The sequence below is a fragment of the Martes martes genome (assembly GCF_963455335.1).
Source record: "Martes martes genome assembly, chromosome: 14".
NCBI classification, from domain to species: Eukaryota; Metazoa; Chordata; class Mammalia; order Carnivora; family Mustelidae; genus Martes; species Martes martes.
The window spans coordinates 76,179,556-76,202,365 of NC_137902.1; positions in this window are offsets into that span (position 1 = coordinate 76,179,556).

The following is a 22,810-nucleotide window of genomic DNA, read 5'->3' on the forward strand; positions in this document are numbered from 1 at the left end:
TTTCTAACTGGTGTTGATTCCAGGTTAAAAATGAAAACCTTTTTCATACAACCAGGGAACCAATTCATGGCAGATAGGTTAATTTGGATTTGATATATGGTAGTAGTTCACATTGTGCAGCCCAGAAGTTGTTTTTTATTTATTTGAGGGAGAGAGAGAGCACGAGAACCCTGAGACCATGACCTGACCCCATCAGATGCTTAACCAATTGAGCCACTCAGGTACACAACAGCCCAGAAGTTTTACAGTATTCTATGTTTTATCAGCCAGTGTCCCTACCTCCTATTTCATGAAATCCTATGTACTAACACTCACTTCTTTCTTCTACAAATGCAAAATCCTCTAGAAAATCCAAATATATTGTGATCTTAAATATTTTAGATTCAGGGGCACCTGGGTGGCTCAGTGGGTTAAAGCCTCTGCCTTCGGCTCAGGTCATGATCCCAGGGTCCTGGGATCGAGCCCCGCATAGGGCTCTCTGCTCCGCGGGGGGCCTGCTTCCTCCTCTCTCTGTCTGCCTCTCTGCCTACTTGTGATCTTTGTCTGTCAAATAAATAAATAAAATCTTAAAAAAAAATATTTTAGATTCAGTATAATTTCATTGTCACAGAATTTCAAAATTTAAAATAAAAAACATCTTTTTTAAAACTAAAACTAAAGATGTTTTTAAAATAAAAATACTTTTAACATAAATTGTTATTTTTCAAATGAGAAAAAAGGACTCCGAGGTTACAGATAGCCTAGGTTTTTCTTCCTCTCATTGAGGAAGACTTGCCTCATTTTCAGTATTTTTTCATAGGCAGAATTTTAACTTTCATCACAACCCTCTAATGTAATTTTTCTTAAATAATGTCTTAGATCACTGACTTTTCTTTTTTTTTTTCCCCTCTGTGTGTGTGTGTATTCAGTAAATAACCATTCCTTTCTTTTCCTAAGAATGCTTATTTGGGATAGCAGCCCAGTGAGAGATGACTCCGGCATGTCAAATGCTGGAAATGATTATGATTTATCAGTGCAAACCTGCCTTTGTAATTTTATTCAGATTGAAATGCTCTTATTTATATCTGCATAATTCTCTCATTTTCCACACAGATCTAATTGCAACCCCAGATACACTTTGATCAAATATCAACTTATATTTAGCTTGCGGAAATAAAACATCCAAATCTATAAATCACAAAAGTGCTAGTCTGCCATGTGTTTTAGAAATGGTATTGGTAAATGACAATTATATATTCAAATCTCCATTAATAAACTCCAGTATTAGTCTATGAATAATGTGAAATCACATTTCCACTCTATGCAAACAAATGCTCTTCTATTCTAGAACACCCATTTATTTAAGGGCTCTATTATCTCTCCATTTAAGATTTTTTTCTCTAAGAAATTCATACCTTAAATTTTAAAAACTTAGATAAAATGGACAATTTTCTAGGAAAAGATGGGGAAAGATAAATTTAATATTTCTTGTTTATTAAATAAAGAGAATTAATAAAATTCCTCATTAAGATAATTCAAAATATAAACTTGTCCCAAAATATTTTATGTTAATTCTGCCCAAGATTCAAAGGCTAGCAATAGAATAGAAAAATGAGGATCAATAAAATACTTTTGAAGTAATTAACTTGATATCAAAATCAAGAAAGAAATGTACTAGCCACTATATTTAATATCTATGTATAATATATATATTTAATACATTCCATTGTGAATGTAGATGCAGAAAGCCTAAACAAAAATCTTACTAAACCAAATTTAACAAAGCTTATAGAAAAAACAAAAGCTTTAACAAGGTTGGATTTATTTCAAGATATAATAGTGAGAACCTTAGAATACTTGGAATATTTACACACACAGACTCTGAAACACTAATAATGGAGTGTGTAATAAAATCACTTTGGAAAAGTATGTCCAAGAAAGTTTGTAGAAACAATATTAAAAATCACCAAAACTTTCAACAAAACATTAATAGTAATATACAAATAGTTGTACTGTAGTCATACAATAAAAACTATATGACAATGGGAAAATAATGACCTGACTCTATATGAGAAAACAGGCATGAATCCCGAAGAAAAAGAATGAAAGCAACGATAGAGTGCACGCTGCATAAGTCACTTCGTAAAAATGTTCCAGCAGATAAAGCTAAACTATTTTTCATGGCTTGCCTCTCTCTCTCTCTCTCTTTTTCTTTTTCTTTTCCCTATGTTCATCTATTTGTTTCTTAAATTCCATGTATGAGTGAAATCCTGTGGTATTTGTCTTTCTTTGACTGACTGACTTTGCCTAGCATAATACACTCCTTAGAGAACAAACTCAGGGCTGATGGAAGAGGCCGGCAGGGGACGGCCCAGATGGGTGATGGGTATTAAAGAGCGCACTTGTAATGCGCACTGGGTGTTGTATGGAAGTGATGAATGACTGAATTCCACTCCTGAAACTAATATTACACTACGTGTTAACTATCTAGAATGTAAATAAAAACTCGAAACCAATAAACAGACCTAACTGTGTCTCAAAAAGTATAAGGGCTATGCTGTGGGATGGGACACGAAGCATCTCAGTGTTTGTACATCTTGATCTGTGTGTTGGTTACACAGATGGGGAAATTTGTGGAGAAATACACTAACATATGCACACTTTACAATTTGTATGTAATATATTGTACTTCAATAAAAACTTATACAAATTATAAAAAAAAAGACAAAGATATTGAAAGAAGGAGACATTATAAACAAGTATATAAAGCAGATGATAGACCGGGGGAAATACACTATATTCATATACCCAGGTTATATTTACACACACACAGAAACCTCCTGGAACCCAATAACTAAACAAACAAATATGCCTCTCACATCAAAAGGAAAATGGGAAAGTTATATATTAAGTGGTTGTGTACACCAAGAAAACGTAATGATTTGTGGATAAAAAGTTGACACATCCACTAGAAATCAGAAAAATGCAAATTTAAAAAGGATACAGGCTTTAGATTATTAAAATTAAGCATGAACCAAAAAGCCTGGCAATAGCACATGACCAGAGTGTAACCACCCATTCCTTTGAAGAAAAATGCAGCAATATCCTATAAAATTGCATATATACATGTCCCACAGCCCACCAATTTCACTTCTATATCCAGAAACATACTCAGAATAATACTCAAGGGAATATTTATGAGGATATTTGTTGTGACATTATTCAAATAAGAAAAAGTCAAATACATATTAAATATCAATTTTAAGTGTATAAATAAAGCACATTTTTCCTCTTGTGCTGTGTTATACAGCAATAAAAGAATTTTAGTCATTGATTCGTACAATATTTTCAAAATTAATTGTGAATAAGTAAACTAAAAGCCCAATGATCTACATAACACATTATCATTAATGTAAATGTACTAAACACACACAAAAAACACACAGAATGCAAGTATATATTTTAAGGTATCTATCCATATGAAAATATCTTTGAGGTATGTAGAATCTGTTTGTTGATTCATGTTCATGTCACTGGGAGGCTAAAAAATAGGACTGAGGATATCAGAAGTGGGGGAACCTAAAACAATGTATAATTAACAGTAGAACAATGGTGTTGGAGACTTCCAGTCCATCAAGATGGAGGATCCACACTCTTCCCATGTTCTACCTTTTACAATGAAAAAAAATCTTTAGCTTTTACACACACCAACAAGCATAGGGAGACTTTGAAAGGTGGAGAGAAGACATTGGACCATGTAAGGGATCTTGGATCTTTTCTTGTTGGGTTTTTTTATTGGATTTTACTGGATTTTGTTAATGGCTCCCATGTATCCCAGACAGGGTGTTGCAATAGTCTCCAAAATAAAATCACCAACAGGCATAGACAAAAGGCACTCTGAGAAAAGTCTCCTCCCCAGACCCTAACAACAGAACATCTTCTGGTACCTGCTTTATTCTAGCCAACACCAACAGAAAAGCTGCATTGCCTCCCGTAAGAGTTCGGGGAGCCATGTGGGGAGTTGATCTTTCAATCAATCCCTCTTTCTCACAGAAGCAAGTGATGCTCCAATCTCCCAGCCAGATGATTTTTATGGGACCTTGTGGGCAATTGATCTTCCATCCCCTACCTGTCAGAACTACACGGTGCTCTGATCCTTCTCTTCTACCTAGAAATGGTGAGGTTTAATGAGGCCATCTCCAGAAGTCTTCACATCCTGTCCCCTGTGCATACATATGGAATTAGTGGAGCTTGTGGGGAACTCAGCCTTTACAAAAACCTAACATCAAAAAGACCAAACAAGATGCTGCATGTCAGAGGTAATAAGCACATCGCTTCCTCCTACCTCTGGTGTCATCAAGGCCCATTAAGGGCCTGAACCTCCACACCAACATGGCAAAAGAGAGACTGAACGAAGTAGTGGGAAGTAGGGTTCTTTCCTCTTCTGTATCAGTGAGATCAAGTGATTTAATGAGCCTCCTCTCACACCTGGCATCACTGAGGCAGAAAAAGGTGCTGAGAGGCAGAGCTAGTTGGCATTCCATTTCCCTCCTCCTTTTCCTAGTGTCATCAGGGTAGGGGGTGGGGGGCAACAGATAGAGAGAAATGGCACATTAGTTACTTGGGAAATTCACTGTCTGTTTGAATGACAAGCTACTTTGAATGAGAATGAATTTCACATTTAAAGCCTGGAGGACAGAAGGTCACATAACATTTTTTCAGGTATGGAAAGAAAAGAACTGTCCATCACAAATTATATATAGTGTTAAAATATATTTCAGGAATGATTAAGCAATAAAAAATATTTTTAACAAAGGAAAACAAGAATAGATTGTTGTTAGCAAGTCTGTCTCTTTTTAAAAGATATAATTGATATATAACATATTGGTTTCAGGTGTACAACTTAATGATTCAATACTTTTATATATTGCAAAATTATCATAATAAGTCTAGTTAGCATCATCACCATACATTGCTATAAATTTTTCTTCTAGCAGTGAGGACTTTAAGATCTACTCTCTAAGGAACTTTCAAATATATAATACAGTATTATTAACTACATTCACCATGTTGTACATTATAGCCCCATGACTTATTTATTCTATTAGTTGGAAATTTGTACATTTTAACACTCTTTATGCACTTCACCCACACATCCCTGCCGTGTCTTCAGCAACCACCAATTTGTTCTCTATCCATGAGTTTGGGTTTTTTTTTGTTGTTGTTTTAAATTCCGTATAAAAGTGAGATTATATAGTATTTGTCTTCTCTATCTGACTTATTTAATGTTACCTTATTTCATATTTCAATTAGCATAATGTCCTCTGGATGCATCCATGTTCCCTCAAAGGGCAAGATTTCATTCTCTCTTTGTGGATGAATAATATTTCATTATATATATATATAAAAAATACATGTATGTTATATATATATATATATCTCACATCTCTATCCATTCATCTATTGATGGACACTTAAGTTGCTTCTACATCTCTTCTATTGAAAATAATGCCATAATGAATATAGGAAAGCATATATCTCTTTGAGTTTATATTTTCATTTTCTTCAGATAAATACCCAGAAGTGGAATTGGTATGATCATATGGTAGTTATATTTTTTCTTTTTTATTTTCTGAGGACTCTCCGTAAAGTTTTCTTTAGTGGCCACACCAATTAACATTCCCACAAACAGTGCACGACTGTTCCCTTTTTTCTACATTCTTGACAACACTTATTGTTTCTTGTCTTTTAGTTATAACATCCATTCTCATAGAGGTGAGGTGATATCTCATTGTGGTTTTGATTTACATTTTTTATTTTGATTACATTTTGGTTTTACATTTCCTTGATTATTAGTGATATTGAACACCATTTCATGTACCTGTTGACCATCTGTATATCTTTTTTGGGAAAATGTCTATTTAGATCCTTTGCCCATTTTTAATTAGACTGTTAGGGATTTTTGCAGTTGAGTTGTATAAGTTCTTTATGTATTTCAAATATTAACTTCTTATTGGATATACAATTTGCAAATTTCTTCCATTTTGTATATTACCTTTTTGTTTTGTTGATGGTTTCCTTTGCTGTGAAAAAGCTTATTAGTTTAATATAATGTCACTTTCCAGTTTTTGCTTCTATTCTCTGTTTTTGGTCTCAAATTCAAAAAGTCATTGCCAAAACCAATGTCAAGGAGCTTACCTCCTATATTTCTTCTAGGAGTGCTAAGGTTTCAGGATATATATATATATATATATATATATATATAATCTTGATACATTTTGAGTTAATTTTTGTATGTGATGTAAGACAGTGTTCAGTTTCATTCTTTGGCATGTGGCTGTCCAGTTTTCCCAATACCATTTATTGAAAAGACTTTTCCCCAGTGTATATTCTTGATATCTTTGTCATAAATCAATTGGTTGTATATGTTTGGGTTTATTTCTGGACATTCTACTTGGTTCCATTGATCTATTTGTTCTTATGCCAATACCATATTGTTTTGATTACTCTATCTTTGTACTACAGTTTGAAATCAGGGAGTATAATGTCTCCAACCTTCTCAAGATTACTTTGGCTATTCCGAGTTTTTTGGGGTTTCATACAAATTTTAAGGCTGTTTCGTTTCTATGAAAAGTGATATTGGAATTTTGATAGAGAGTGCATTAACTATGTAGATTGCTTTGGACAGTATGGAATTTTAATAATATTAATTCTTTCAATCCATGAACATGGAATATATTTCCATTTTTTTGTGTGTGTCTTCTTTAATATCTAGTAAGTCTGCCCATAAGTGGCTAAGATAAATTCTCCAGACAAAAAATAAAAGAAGCAATTTTAGAAATTCAAAAGAGAAGATAATTAGAATGGTAAATATAATGTTCTAATTCTTGTTAGTTTCATTTTTTTAAAAATATTTTATTTATTTATTTGAGAGAGAGTGAGAGAGCACACAAGCAGGGGGAGCAGGAGAGGGAGAAGCAGGCTTCCTGCTGAGCAGGGAGACAAAGCGGCACTTGATCCCAGGACTCTGGGATCGTGACCTGAGCCGAAGGCAGACACTTAACTGACTGAGCCATCCAGGTGCCCCTCTTGTTAGTTTTATTAAAAAAGTTGAAGATTGAAGTAAAAACTATACCTCCACAAGGTGCGGTACTTGACATATATAAAGAGAATATTTTAGGGAATTGTATTTTATTTATTTTTTGTTTCAGGTTTTTATTTAAATTTTAGTTAACAAACAATGTAATATTAGATTCAGGAGTAGAATTTGGTGATTCATTACTTACATATAACACCCAGTGCTCATCACAACAAATGTCCTTCTTAATCCCCATCACACATTTACCCCATCCCTTGCCCACCTCTCCTTCAGCAGCCCTCAGTTTGTTCTCTATAGTTGAGAGTCTATTGAATTTTAAAGTTGGAATGTAAAGAAATCTAAGTAGAAGTTAAGTTTCTATACTTCTTTCACAGTGATAACAGATCAATACCAGTAGGTTGTTATAAGTTACATTTGTATATCATAATATTTACCACAGCTACTAAGAAAAGTCATACAAAATTTAATATTCATAGGTGCTATAAAAATAAAGATGAAATCCTAAAAAATATTCAAAACCCATAAGAAGTTAAGAAGAGATAAATGGAGAAATGAGAAGCAGAAGAAGCAAGCAGAAAACAAAAATAAGATGACAAATTTAAGTCCTAATATATCAATAATTATCTTAAATATAAAGCATCGTAATATACCAATTATTTGATGAAGGTTTGCATGTTGGATAAGAAAGAACAGAACCCAACAATCTGATAGCTATAAAAAACTGACTTCAAATACGATGATATAGGGGTGCCTGGGTGGCTTAGTTGCTTAAGCGGCTGCCTTCGGCTCAGGTCATGATCCCACGGTCCTGGGATCAAGCCTCACGTTGGACACTCAGGTCAGCAGGGGGCTGGCTTCTCCCTCTCCCTCTGTTGTTCCCTTTGCTTGTGCTCTCTCTCTCTGTTCAAATAAATAATTTTAAAAATATGATATAGATAGGTTGAAAACAAAAACTTAGAAAAAGATATGCCATGCAAGCATCTATTCTTTAAAGAGGAGAAGTGACTAGATTATTAGACAAGGTAAATCTTAAAGCAGAGAAAATTACTAGAGACAGAAAGACATATCACATAAGAATGAAAGGAAAAATCCACCAGGAAGACATAACAATTATAAGTCTATCTGCACCAAACAGTAGACCCTATAATACATTTAAAACTGATAAGTCAAAAATAAGAAATAGACAAATCCTAAATTAGGGTTATGATTTCAGTATCTTATTCTCAGACTGCTAAATCTACTGGGAGGAAAATCAGTAATGATACTGAAGAACTAAACACCAAAAAAAAAAAAATGTAATTGGCATACATTAAAGATTAAGAAGAATGCACATTTATTTTAAATGCCCATGGAACTTCATTAAGATAGGCCACATCTTGGGCCATAAAACAAACCTCAGCAGATTTAAAAGAATCAAAAGTATGCGGAGTATGTTCCCTAAACATAATGGAATAAGTCAAACTATAAATCAATAACAGAAAGTTCTCCAAATGCTTTATCTCAGTAATAAATAACCTCTAGATCAAAAACTAAGTCTCAAAGGAGATTAAAAAATACATTGAAATTAAAGAAACTAAAAATATAATTAACAAAATTTATGTTTTATTTTTGTTAGAAGAATTTTTCTGGCAATACCTGTGTACATTAAGAGAGAAACGACTCAAATCAATAACCCATGCTTATTCTTCAAAAATCTAGAAACCGAAGAGTAAAATAAACCCAAAATGAGAAGGAAGGAAATAATAGATATAAAAGTAGAAATCAATAAAACTGAAGCCAGAAAGTAACCAAAATTGATCTTCTGAAAAATCAGTAAAATTGGTTAACATTTAGTAAGACTGACAAAGATAAAAAAATGAAAAATAAAACACAAATCACCAATATCAGGAATGAAGCAGTAGAAATCAGTACAGACCCTGCAGCTACTAAAAGAATAATAAGGGAATACTACAAACAAATTTACAATTAAATTCAACAGCTTGGAAGAAATGGACCAATTCCTTGCAGACTATAAACTGCCACAGCTCACTCAATATTAGAGACAAACTGTGAGGATTATCTTTCCCAAACTTGGATACCTTCCTTTTCACCCTAAAGCTCTTCAAACTCTCATCTAACATCAGGCTCACCCAATGCCCCCAACTGATTGTGTATTTTTTTAGGGCAAGACACTGGACTCTTTATCTCTGTATTTCCAACTCAACTTGAACTCCAACTGAAACTCAAATAAAAATATATTAAAAATAAAACTTGGAGAATATAAGAGTTAATTTATAAATTATTAATATAACTGCCACAAAATGCATTATATACACATTAGGTTACTTTTTAAGAAAAATCTATATGGGAACCAAAATCAACATCATAGTGAAAATGTATTATTTAAAAATGTGAAATAATAACCTGGTGTCCTATAAAAAAATATATTTTATTTTCTTTCAGAAGATCATTGTTTTTTGGTCTGTAGTTCATAGATTTCAATTACCCATTAATCTTCTAAAAAAGATTTTGTAAATATGTACAGTCATATTTTTCTAGCAAATGTTAAATAGTTTTTGTTAAGTAATTCAGGCTTCCATACTGCCCCAAAGGTTGGGAATTAATGCATAGACACATTCTATAAAAACAGGCAATTTTTAGAGTTTTCTTTGAGTGTGGAGATAGAATAAGAATTAGTTGTACATATAATATACCTGCAAAATACAATAATAACCCAAGGTTTAGAGAGTTCGATAAATTCATGATAAGGCAAGTATCAAAGTGAGTGTTCCCAGAATTTCTTTCTACCTGCTCTCTCCTCTCAGCTGTTTTCCCTTCCCTTTCTTGAATTATCTCTGCTTGATACACCTGCTGTGTGAAATTCCCTGGTGGCTATCAGAATGCGAATTGGAAAGAAACAGATACAAGAGAAACCTCACGGGGACTTGGATTTTTGGGCCAGATTTTTCTCCACTCCATTTGAAGACAGGGCATTGAGCCACATAATGCTACACACATTTTTTTTGAAAAAATTATATGGATTCATTTGCTTTTTTCTTCATTATGATTTTTCATAATTTTATTTTAACATACTGATTTTTTTTCTCTTTTTTTAAGGTTTTATTTATTTATTTGGCAGAGAGAGATCACAAGTAGGCAGAGAGGCAGGCAAAGAGAGAGGGAGAAGCAGGCTTCCAGCTGAGCAGACAGCCCAATGTGGGGCTTGATCCCACGGCCCCGAGACCATGACCTGAGCTGAAGGCAGCGGTCTAACCCACTGAGCCACCCAGGTGCCCCCATACTGTATTTTCTTTAAAATTTTATTTGAAGGGGAAAATTTTGCTTTACTGATTTATCACTTGGTAGGTGAGAATTATTTCATGGTCATTTCCAAAACAGGCAAAAAAAATTACTAATAACTTTGTTCACATTTCAGTATTCATCATTGATCACTAATAAGTACTGATAAGTGCCTCTTTAATAATACCCTTATAGCAGCACAGTATATGAAGGGAATATTTGCAAAATTTCTGAGTGATTATGTCTTTTATAAAAGATTGTACACTCTGATAAATAAGACACATTATATACACACATTGATACACACAAAATATCATAAAATAGATGCCTAATGTGTCATATGAATGGAATAAATATTTGATAAGTACATAAATTCCATACTAAATTAAAAAAAATTCTTTAGAAACAGTAAAAAATTAAAAACAATTGGCAGTTAGTTGGAACAGCCTTTGGAGTATATACAGCTGAAGTTGGAACATTTAAGAGAGGGAAAACACAGGTAAATGAGAAGACACAAGAAAATTCTAGGCTACTTGTAAACATACATACATAAAAAAAAACTATGTCCAGATTAGTTTTTATATTCACATTATCAGAATTTCCACAATGGTACTGTTAAATCTCAATGGGAATTCTCATTTTCAAGGAAACATAAAAAGAAGCTAAGTATATATTGCATTATTCAACTTTTTTCTCCAAAGCTAATGTATTTTTCTTCTTAAAACATAGTCCCCATTACAAAGCTGGAGGCAAATTAATCCAAGTCCATTTTTGCTGTGGTCTAATCTACACTAGATTGTTATGGCAACTTATGCAGCACCTGATTTAATTGGATGAAAATTTATTAGCTCATTGTCTTCATCTACTAAGGAACAATTTATATCTCTCTCAATATTCCAGATCATAAGTACAATAAACACAGTATTACTTGTTTATTTCATTGTTTCCAGTTTTTGGAGGTGATATTCACAGTGCATTTTTGCTGTTGGTATCTCTTCCATGTATACATCTTCTATCATAACTCCCTCCCCCACTTTTCTATTTGGAGTCACTGTGTGCGTTTATGCTCAAGTCTCTAAAAAGTCCTCAAAATATACCATTATTCTTTCTACCATTTACAGATTTCATTTCTTTTCTTTTTACTTTCTGTGTGTGTGTGTGTGTGTGTGCGCGCGTGCGCGCGCATGATGGGACTTGGTATGGAAAGGAGGAATGGGAAGAGGATTTTCAAGAAGATATTGCAAATAGGCATTCCAACTACCACCTGTGGGATGGTGTGGGAGCAACTAAGGATGCCTCATCATATCAATCCTGTTACTTATTTCAGTGTAGTGAATCAGAGTTGCTAAATTAAGTATCCTACAATTTTCTCCTAGGCAATCCCCGATGACTCATCCTGTTTTCTAAATTGTAGTTATAATTTCCGACAGATTAATGGCGGCCATGACTTTGCCACCTGGGGTACTCTTTGAAACCCTTTATTTCCATTGACTTGTTCAAAACATTTTCTTGCCTACATCTCTACTGCTTCAAAAAATTAAGCAGATCTTTGAATAATTTAAGGCTTTTAGAAGACCTTATTTTAGAGGGTATTTCAATAATAACTTAAAAAGCAAGAAAAATTAACTACTTTCCTTCTTTATCTAACATGGAGGCACAAAGCACTTCTAATGAGAAAAAAATAGAAGCAAGTGAGTAGAATCACGTTATCAAAGCCAAAATTTAGTAGCAAAGACAAGAATGAGATATTTACATTTATTATTTATACATTTCATGTTTGCTTGTGAAAAAAAAAACTGCAAAATGGCAAAATACATAGCTCATAATGCACTTATTTCTTCAAACACAGCTAGATCCAAATGGCACAGCATCTATTTGATAAGGTGATCTTATTCTACTGGTTAGGTGACAAAGTATCTTAAATACAACTTATTATCTTTAACCTCTCTTTGAAATCGGTGTCATGCATACAATTAATATCAAACATGAGGATGACAAAGGATAGGACCAAATGATTAAGAACCAAAGGTAAGAAAAGGTAAAGAATGCAAGAGAGAGAGAGAGAGAGAGAGAGAATAGAATCAGACACAGAGATGATCCATATCATAGATTTCAAGCCTGAGTTTTAAAATAGTATTAATATCTTTCAAAATATATTTAAAAAAATACCAGAGCCTTGCTTATTAAAAAAAAAAAATCAAGAAAATCCCAGACATGGAAAAATAAATACCCAGACATACGGTTCAAAATACAGGCTTAATAGCATATTACACACAATAGGAGAAAGGACTAGTGAACTCAAAACTCTAAGTCAGTAGAAAATGTTCAGACTGAAGAACTGAGAAAAATAAGAATGAGGAATCTTAAGGAGGAGTTACAGAATATGTGTGCAAATTTTACTGCATGTAATTGGAGTCAGAGAAAAAGAGGAAAAAAACAAGTCAAAGCTGTATATTTGAAATGATCCTGGCCAGGAAGTTTCTAAAACTGATGAAAGTTATTAAACCATGGTTTTGAAGATGTTCAGCAACACTTCCTTGCATAAACAAAAAGAAAACTGAAACTAATTGCCCGAAAGTAAAATTGTGCTTAGCCAAAGATTAAGAAATGATAACTTTTTAAAAAATTTATTTATTTATTTATTTGAGCCAGAGAGGGAGTGAACGTGAGGACACAAGTTGGGGAAAGGGCAAAGGAGAAGGACGAGCAGACTCTCTGCTGAGCAGGGAGCCCGATGCGGGGCTCGATCCCAGGACCCCGAGATCATGACCTGAGCCGAAAGCAGAGGCTTAACTGACTGAGCCACCCTGGCACCTCAGAAAGGATAACTTTTAAAAGAAACCAGAGAAAAGGACAGATTAACTCCAAAGGAGACTTACAGTTAAGTTTTCAACAAAATTAACGGATGCTCACTTTTGCCAGTTCTTTGTTATGTAGTACTGGAAATTCTAATCCAGCAGTTAGAATTAAAAAAAAAAAAAAAAAAAAGGAATTCAAGTTGGAAAAGAAGTCAAATCATCTCTGTTCAGAGATGATATAATGTTATGTGTGGAAAATCCTAAAGATTCAACAAAAAAATTGTTAGAACTAATAAATTCAGCAGTGTAACAGGATATAAATTCAATGCATTGAATCAGTTGTATTTTTATACACTAGAATGAACAATCTGAAAAGGAACCAACATCAAAAAAATAAAATACTTAGGAAGTAACTTAACTAAGGAGGCAGAAGACTTGCACAATCAAAACTACAAAACTTTGCTGAAATTAAAGAAGACATAAATAAATGAAAACACATCCCATACTCGTGGGTAGGAAGACAATATGTTAAGACGTCAATACTAACCAAAGCTATCTACAGGTTCACTGCAGTCCCTATCCGAAGCCCAATTGTATTTTTCATAGTCACATCTATGATTGACTTAGCCATTGTCAATTTTTAAAAAAGTTTATTTAAGTAATCTCTACATTCAACATGGGGCTTGAACCCACAACCCCAGATCAGGAGCAGCATGCTCTACTGACTGAGCTGGCCAGGTACCCCACTGTCAATTTTTTTTTTTAAGATTTTTTATTTATTTATTTGATGGAGAAATCACCAGTAGGCAGAAGTAGGCAGAGAGGCAGGCAGATAGAGATGGAGAAGCAGGGTCCCTGCTGAGCAGAGAGCCTGATGTGGGGCTCAATCCCAGGATCCTGGGATCATGACCTGAGCTGAAGGCAGGGGCTTAACCCACTGAGCCACCCAGGCACCCCCCACTGTCAAATTTTGATTGTAAATTTTCTCTAGCTTAAAAATTACAGGTTGCCTGGATGGTTCAGTTTGTTAAGCCTCTGCCTTCAGCTCAGGTCATGATTCTGGGGTACTGGGATCGAGTCCTGCATTGGGCTCCCTGCTCCATGGGCAGCCTGTTCCTCCCTCTGACTCTGTCTCTGTGTCTCTTGAATAAATAAATAAAATCATTTAAAAAAATTATTTGAAAGTGCATTCTACCTTTTCTGTTCTCTAAAGATATTTCTGTAAGGTCATTTATCTCTTTGCTTACATATTTGGCACAATTTCTTACTGAAGAGTTTTGTTTGTCTAGTGGTTTTTACTTTTGAATTGAATTACTTTTACCCTATTGATATAGAACTGTATGATTTCTATTTGTGGTTTCTTTTTCTTTTGTTTCTTTTCTTTTTGGTATGATATATGGTTTTAAATAATGATTTCCTTCTCATTCACATTTTTGAATGTATTATACAGATTTATTGATTTTTAACTTTTATAAGATATGGTGTGATGACTCTTTTTAATTCCTAATAATGGAAACCTGTTATCCTTTCTGGATAACATTTATTTATGAATTTAGTTAGTCTTTATCAAATTGCTGATATACCATAATTCAATACATTTGTTATTTGTTGATTTTCTTTGTTGTATATTTGTCTTGTTTCCTTGATACTGGCTTTTACATTTAATATTTCTAACCCAATTGCCCTTTAAACTTTTTAATATTGCAGTAAGTTTTCCTTTTTCCAGTTTTTTATTGAAACAATAGGTACCATCTTAACACTTCTTTTTTTTTTTTAAGATTTTATTTATTTGACACAGAGATATCACAAGTAGGCAGAGAGGCAGACAGAGGGAGGGGGGAAACAGGCTCCCTGCTGGGCAGAGCCCAATGCAGGGCTCTATCCCTGGACCCTGAGATCATGACCTAAGCCTAAGGCAGAGACTTAACCCACTGAGCCACCCAGGCACCCCCATCTTAACACTTCTTAAGTGTGCAATTCTGTGGAATTAAATACATTCATAATATGCTGCCATTACCACCACCCATCCCAGAGCTCTTTTCATCTTGTCAGTCTGGAATTTTATGCACATTAAACAACATCTCCTCTTACCTCTTTCCGTGCCAGCATCTGGCAAACTACTATTTTCCTTTTTGTCTTTATGAGTTTGAATACTCTTAAGTATCCCATTTAGTGGAATTATATATTATTTGTCTTCTTGGGTCTGACTTATTTAAATTAGCATAATGTTCTCAAGTTTCATCCATGTTGTAGCATATGTCAGAATTTTCTTCCTTTTTAAGGATGAATTTTATATATGCCATATTTTCGTCTGTTGATGGCTTCCACATTTAAGCTATCGTGAACAATGCTGCTCTGAACATGGGTGTACAAATGTCTCTTCAAGGCCCTCTTTTCACTTCTTTTGGGTGTGGAGTGGAATTGCTAGATTATACCGTCATTCTATTATTACTTTTTTGGGGCATGACAACACAGTTTCCCACAGCAGCAGTGTCATCTTGTGTCCCTACCAACAGTGCACAACTACTTCAGTTTGTCCCTATCTTGCTAACATTTGTTAGTTTCTTCCTTTTTTCTTGATAGTAGCCATCCTAATGGGTGTGAGGCGGTATTGCAGTTTTGATTTACATTTCCCTAATAATCCTTATTTTGGACATCTTTCACGTGCTTGTTGGCCATTTGTATATCTTCTTTGGAGAAATATCTATTCAAGTTCTTTCCCTATTTTTATTATTTTTAAAAATATTTTATTTATTTATTTGAGACAGAGAGAGAGAGAGAGCACATAAGCAGCGGGAATGGCAGGCAGAGGGAGAGGGAGAAGCAGGCTCCACACTGAGCAAAGAGTCCAGGACTCAATCCCAGGAACTTCCAGGACCTGGGTCAAAGACAGATGCTTAACAAACTGAGCCACCCAGGAATCCCCCTTCACCCATTTTTAAACTGAGTTGTTTGTTTTTTTGTTGTTGAGAGTTAGGAGTTTTCTTTGTCTTCTGATTATTAATCTCTTATCAGTGATAGGATTTGCAAATATTGTCTCCCACTCTGTGGGGTGCCTTTTAATTCTGTTGATAGTGTCTTTCAATGCAAATTTCAAAAAAAAATAGTCAAGAAGTCCAGTATCTATTTTTTTTTCCTTTTCTTTCCTGTGCCTTCTGGGAAACATGGAAGCAAGAGATAAATTGAAGTTACAGAAATATCTTTAGAGAATAGAAGAGATAGAATCCGCTGTCAAACTATTTTTAAGCCAGAATAACTTTAAAATAAAAACTCGATGATTGTTCTAACAATCACAAATACATCTACAAAAACATTAACAAAATATTAGAAAATCAAATCCAGAATATGTATATATCATGTCTGCTTTATGCTCATGTGAGTTTAAACACTTGACTTTCAAACAATGGGGTTTTCTACATTAATAGAAATGAGAGGAAATCACATAATCATCTCAGTAAATTCAGAAAAAAAAACTCTATTTCTTAAAACTTAATACCCACTGATTAAGAGTACCCTCAGAAAACTAAGAATGGAATTCAACTTTCTTAATTTAATGAATATTATATATACCTGCAAGTAACATGACAGCTAGTGATGGAAAATTGAGAGTTTTCCACCTGAGATCAGGATCACAAAAGTTATCATGATGTTGGAGATCTTAGTGTAATAAGGCAATGAAAGGAAAATAGAAAACATGTAAGAATTGGGAAAAATACAAAAATACAACCATTTGAAAATGACATGATTGTCTATGTAGAAAGTGAAGAATCATCTACATATACAACGATCCTTTGAGGTAGATATTATTATATCCACATTTTATGTATTAATAAACTTGGGCTTGTAAAGTGTAGTTCACCCGCTTCAGATCAGGCAAATAGCTTTACTGTGATGCAAAGCTAACTGAGGCTTTCAGTCTTGAGAGCTTTTGTTTTTACTTACTTTGATTTTTTTTTTTTTTTTTCCATCGCTCTCCTGAGAATTGCTCTCTGGAGGGATATATAAATATGGGAGGACTCGGTGATTGTTATCTTATCTGCCTCAAAATTTATTATTCCAGAGGGGGAAAAAATTGCTGGTTTCCTTGGCTTAGGGTTTTGTATACCCTAAAAGGATGGAGAGGGGAGGCACAGTGACATAGCTTCCACCCTCCTGGTTATATTCTGTTTCATTTAAAAAGCATGAATTGGCCAAGGTACTTTTCGTTATTGTTTTCTAATTGTTAATGTTGCTTTATCTAGTTCCTTGCAGTTATTAAAGATTATTCTATAGTTATGAAAACAGGTAGTTAGTAAATTTTGGGTTTTTTGGTGGGCTTATGAGTTTTAGTCATTTTCTCGAGTTGATGGTGGTCTTCCTGGTGTCTTCATAAAAAGCTGGGAAATACTGCATAGGGGATGGCCGGCCTGACCATATCAAAAACTAAAACAGAACTTGTTTCGAGCTATCATGGATGCCAAGTAATTCTTTTACATTTATTCTTATTATTTTACTGGTACTAAATTAATTTTTATTAAATTATTATAAAGAATATAATCATATCAGATTTTATTTTTGTACTTTTCTGTGGACTAGACAAATGCGACTTCCCTGAGTTGTAGATTCATTCATTCCATTATGTCATTGTTACCAATAATTAAGTTCCCTGCAATTAAATAGAACACATTAAATTGTTCTAACTATTATATTATTTTGTTTTTTCAGTGAGCATCCTTAACTTTGTTATTCCTTACTGTGTACCTGATTTCTTTTGATCTCTTTTTATTAGCTTATTGGGTTCTCTAGTGTTTGCAAACTTTTGCATCTGTATATTATTTGCTATCATAATGAATGAGTTGTTTGTTCTTTTTCACATGTTGTAGGTATAGGTCTACAGAGGGTTTTGTCCATTCTCAGAGCAAAAATTTAAACTTCACTGTCCCAAAAGTATAGCTACTAAAAAAATGAAAAACAAAAAACAAAACAAAACAAAAAACAAAAAAGAATACAAAATATAACTACTAAATTATTTATATAAAAATTTGTGTTTTGATTTATAGTTTTCAGAGTGTGACAAAATACAGTGGATACTTAAGATACTGTTTTAAACTGATGTCCACACCTTGACCTCTCTATCATCTGATTAAGTTATAGGAATGTACAGATGAACATGAACATACTTTCTTTCCCCTTGTAGGCTGTGGCACACTGACACATATCATTTATATCAGTTTCCAAATGTACATGATTCTGTACTGCAGAAAACATTTCTCAGAGTCCCTACATATACATGTTCATATGTATGTAACTTCTAACATTCAGAGCTTCAGTACATATGCACAATTCGGAAGGTTTGATAGAAACAGACTATATGGACAGCTTTTTCTACCATTTTTTAATTATATTTCTTTTTGTTGATATGCTTGATTTTTCTGCAGTGGCCTTTTTTTTTTTTTTTTTTTTTTTTTAAGAGAAAGAAAGAGCACACACCCCATGCAGGGCTCAATCACACAACCCTAAGATCCTAAGATCATGACCTGAGCCAAAATCAAGAGTCGTATGCTCAACCAGCTGAGCCACTGAGGTGCCGCTCTGCAGTGGCTTCTTGATCATGAAATTTTCTTAATTACAGATAAGGCAATGATTCCTTAACACCCTGGTTCTTCCATGTGACTCTCAAGTCATTGCTGATATCCTGAGCTGTTTTTTCAGTTTTCCAAGAGATTCTTGAAGATGTACACTCCCCTAAATAAGTCTCTCTCCTTAAATAAGTTACTGCTTTAATTCTTTACCTGAAACAAACCCTTACAGATTCACCATCTGACAGTGTGTAAAGTGATACTTAAATCTGAAGGAAGACTGGAACTAAAATTTATATTTATGGCAAAACATTAATATTAACAAATCAGAAACATTTACTTGAAATATAGGAACACATAGTATTCCACTGTCTCTGTAAAGCTTTAGATACTGGAGTTATGTTATATCTAGCAAGATGCGGTTATCATAAGAGACCCAAATGATCTTGTACCATTAGATCATTTGTGCCACATGAATCATGATGTCCTTAACCTGTGAATATATACTTACGTATGGTGCCAATTCTTTGCTTAATCGAAAACACAACATATGAAATCTTTTTCTTTAATTAATATTTTAGAGCAATTTAAGATTTACAGCAAAATTGAAGGGAGGATACAGAGATTTCCCACATGCTCCCTGTCCCTACACATGCACAGTTCCCCCAATATCAACATCGTCCACCAAAGTTGTATGTTTTTTATAACTGATGAAACTACATTGACACATGACCACCCAAAGTTCATGGTTTACATTCCTGTTCATCTTGGTGTTGTGCACTCTGTGGGTTCAGCCAAATGTATAACGACATGTATCCATTATTATGGTGGTTGTAAAAAAATAAGCAAACACTAAACTGTCTAAAACAGAAACATTTTATTATTATTATTATTTTTATTTTTTTTAAAACAGAAACATTTTAAAGCAAGGAATTAGAGAAGCTCAATCTTTGGGGTGTGTTTTATTGTAATCATTTAAATCAGGTTTTATATTTATATATTTCTAATGAGAATATAAATAAAACAATTTACTTATTTATTTTTTTATTTTCTTATAAGGCAAGAAGATAGAAAACAAACAATCAAATATCTGCCTTGGGAAACTCACCAGAAAGAAAAAGAAAGAAGGAAAGATTATTCTGTGGTAAGTTTTTGCTTTGTCAACATCTCTGATGACCAAAGCCAATAATTAATTTTACAATATTTCTCAGATAGATCTTCCTGTGTCCTTATTGATTATAGGTATTTTTGTCAGTTCAGTCAGTGACCTCACGCTGTTTTCTTTACATCTCTAGTACAACTGTGGGACCTTAATTTTGGATCATTTAGCTAATTGCACAAACAACTGCACTAATAGGGAAAAATCAAAATTTATGCAGCAATTTCTTGAATTTCAACATAGCTTGGCCCTTCAGGACCTCTTGAGATCGTTTTAGGTGAGGCTACTGCATTTAATTTTTCATTCTACAAACATGGCTTTTTGTTCTTTAGATTGGAATAGTTAGCTTAAGGATACTCCATGGAACCTTCCAAAGTTGCTAAACAAAATCTCTCACAGATTCAAAATATATAACTGAAAGTTTCACATGTTGATTTGATTTGATTTTGCTATTCGATTTTATTTTTTTTTAAATTTTACCTACAATCTGTCAAACCAAAATAATAATACATGAAGATCTCTTGGTCTCACCTCTCCTGCAATAGAGAGCCTCAGATAACTTGTGGCCCAGATTTCTGCCAAACTCTTGTGGATTTTCACTTCCCCATTTATAACCTCCTGCTTACCTCATCACTGGCTATCCCAACACGTCATTATAAGTCTCTAAGTCATCTATGATGGTGTCAAAACAACATAGAATATGTTTTATATTCAAAATATTCAGAAGAATGTTGGGAAATTTGAGGTCATAGACATTCTTACAAAACTGATATATTGGGGCACCTGGGTGGCTCAGTGGGTTAAAGCCTCTGCCTTCAGCTCAGGTCATGATCCCAGGGTCCTGGGACCGAGCCCCACATCAGGCTCTCTGCTCAGCGGGGAGCCTTCTTCCTCTTCTCTCTCAGCCTGCCTCTGCCTACTTGGGATCTCTGTCTTTCAAATAAATAAATAAAATCTTTAAAAAAAACCACAAAAACTGATGTATTGAAATGAGAGCTCTCCAGGCTTTATTAAAATGCTAATGGTAACAACTATTGAAGAAGGTCTGCCGAGGATAACACTCTCATGGATTCACAGCCTATTGGTGTCAACACCCCAGGTTAAAGAAATCAGGAGGGAAGAGGCTGTCTGTTGTCAGGGCTCTGGCTTCCTCTTTATGTAGTGTGGAAATGGCCCTCAGAGTCACAGAACAAAGCACATTTTCACCTGATAACAGCCTGCTGAGGGAGTTACAGGGATTGCGGCATGCCAGGTAGTTCTACAGTAACTTGAGCTTTTGAAGACTTTCTACCCAGCTGAGAGGTGAAATAGTTGTTAAAGAGGAAATTTGAGGATTCTTTTTATAAATGCTGTTCTCAATACTGTCATTACTGTTATCAAAAGATCCATCAACAGCTTGTCACCTGCTCCGTGTGCAAAATAAGGAGACGTGTATGAAGTGGTTAAAGATCTAGCATAAGGAATACTTCAACAGGCATGCTAGTCTAACGGCTCCAAGAATTTCATTTATGGTGTAAGTCTATAAGCACATTATAAATTCCCCAGGCATTGATGAAGTACCCTTCTATAACGGGCAGCTCAGATTCATATTCCTTAGATCAGAGCTCAAGCTAGCCTTGATGAAGGAACATGTTTATTTTAAATTTCAAATCCTTCATGGAATAGGAAATTAGTTATTAGTAATTACAATAGACTATGTACAAATAATACTAAATTACCAGTTTAGGTTTATTCAGTAGTTAGGAAATTGCAAATTACTAAAATTAGTAAGATACGCTATAAATGAATTGCTAGAAAAAGAAATGTAAAATAAATATAAAATAAAGTCACCAATGGTTGTTAGATCAACAGATACAAATCACTTGGTCAAATTGTTATAAAAGTTTCTAAATCTTTGCTCTCAGTTTCTGAATTCATTTCGTTGTGGACCAGGTTATTTAATTCAATGGCATGCAAGTGTTCAGGGTAACTTAAAAAAAAAAAAATCTATCAGGATAGTAGTAGTATCCCTTCTTTCATGCCTGATTTTATTTATTTGAGTCTTCTCTCTGTTGTCTCAGTCTGAATATAGGATTATCAAATTTTGGGGGCAGTATCTTTTAGAAGAGCCAACTTGGTTTTTGTTACTTTCCTCTGTTGTTTTCCTGTTCTCCATTTCCACCATAATCCTTATTATTTTATTTCTCTGCTTACTTTGAGTTTGTTTTGCTCTTCCTTTTCTGTTTTGGTAGAACCAATATTTCATTTGACTTTACTATTTTCCACAGACTTCAGTTTTAACTAGTGGAAATTATCCATTTCCCTCACTTTTTCCCCTGGACATAATTTATGTGCTATAGTATGAAATATGGTACAATCTCATAGTTTAATATAAGGATATACAACCGTTAGAACTGTGTATTAAAACATCATTCTTTAACCACTAACCTACCTTGCCACCTTTGCCATACATATATCCATAGCAATGCTTCCAGGTTTTCTTCAAGCACTTTTTTAAAAATTTAATTTAATTTTTTTTCAGTGTTCCAAAATTCATTGTTTATGTACCACACCCAGTGTTCCATGCAATACATACTTTTTTTTTTTTTTTACCTATTTCTTTTTCCCTGCACCAATATCATACTGTTTAAACTATTACAGTTTTAAAACATATCTTGATTACTGGTCAAACAAGACTTTGTCTTGTTCTTGGCAATTGCTGTGCTTTTAGAATTATCTTGACAAATCGTACACAAAAATCTCCTGAGATTGTGATTCAAATTTTAATTTAACTTATATATACTTTAATTTAACTTATATATATGTATATATGTGTGTGTGTGTGTATATATATATATATATACTTCTGGAGAGAATTTATATATGACATATGTGTTCCACGAAATCCATGAAAATGTTATATCACTCAATTTATTTAATTTTGTTCAGTGAGTTTAGA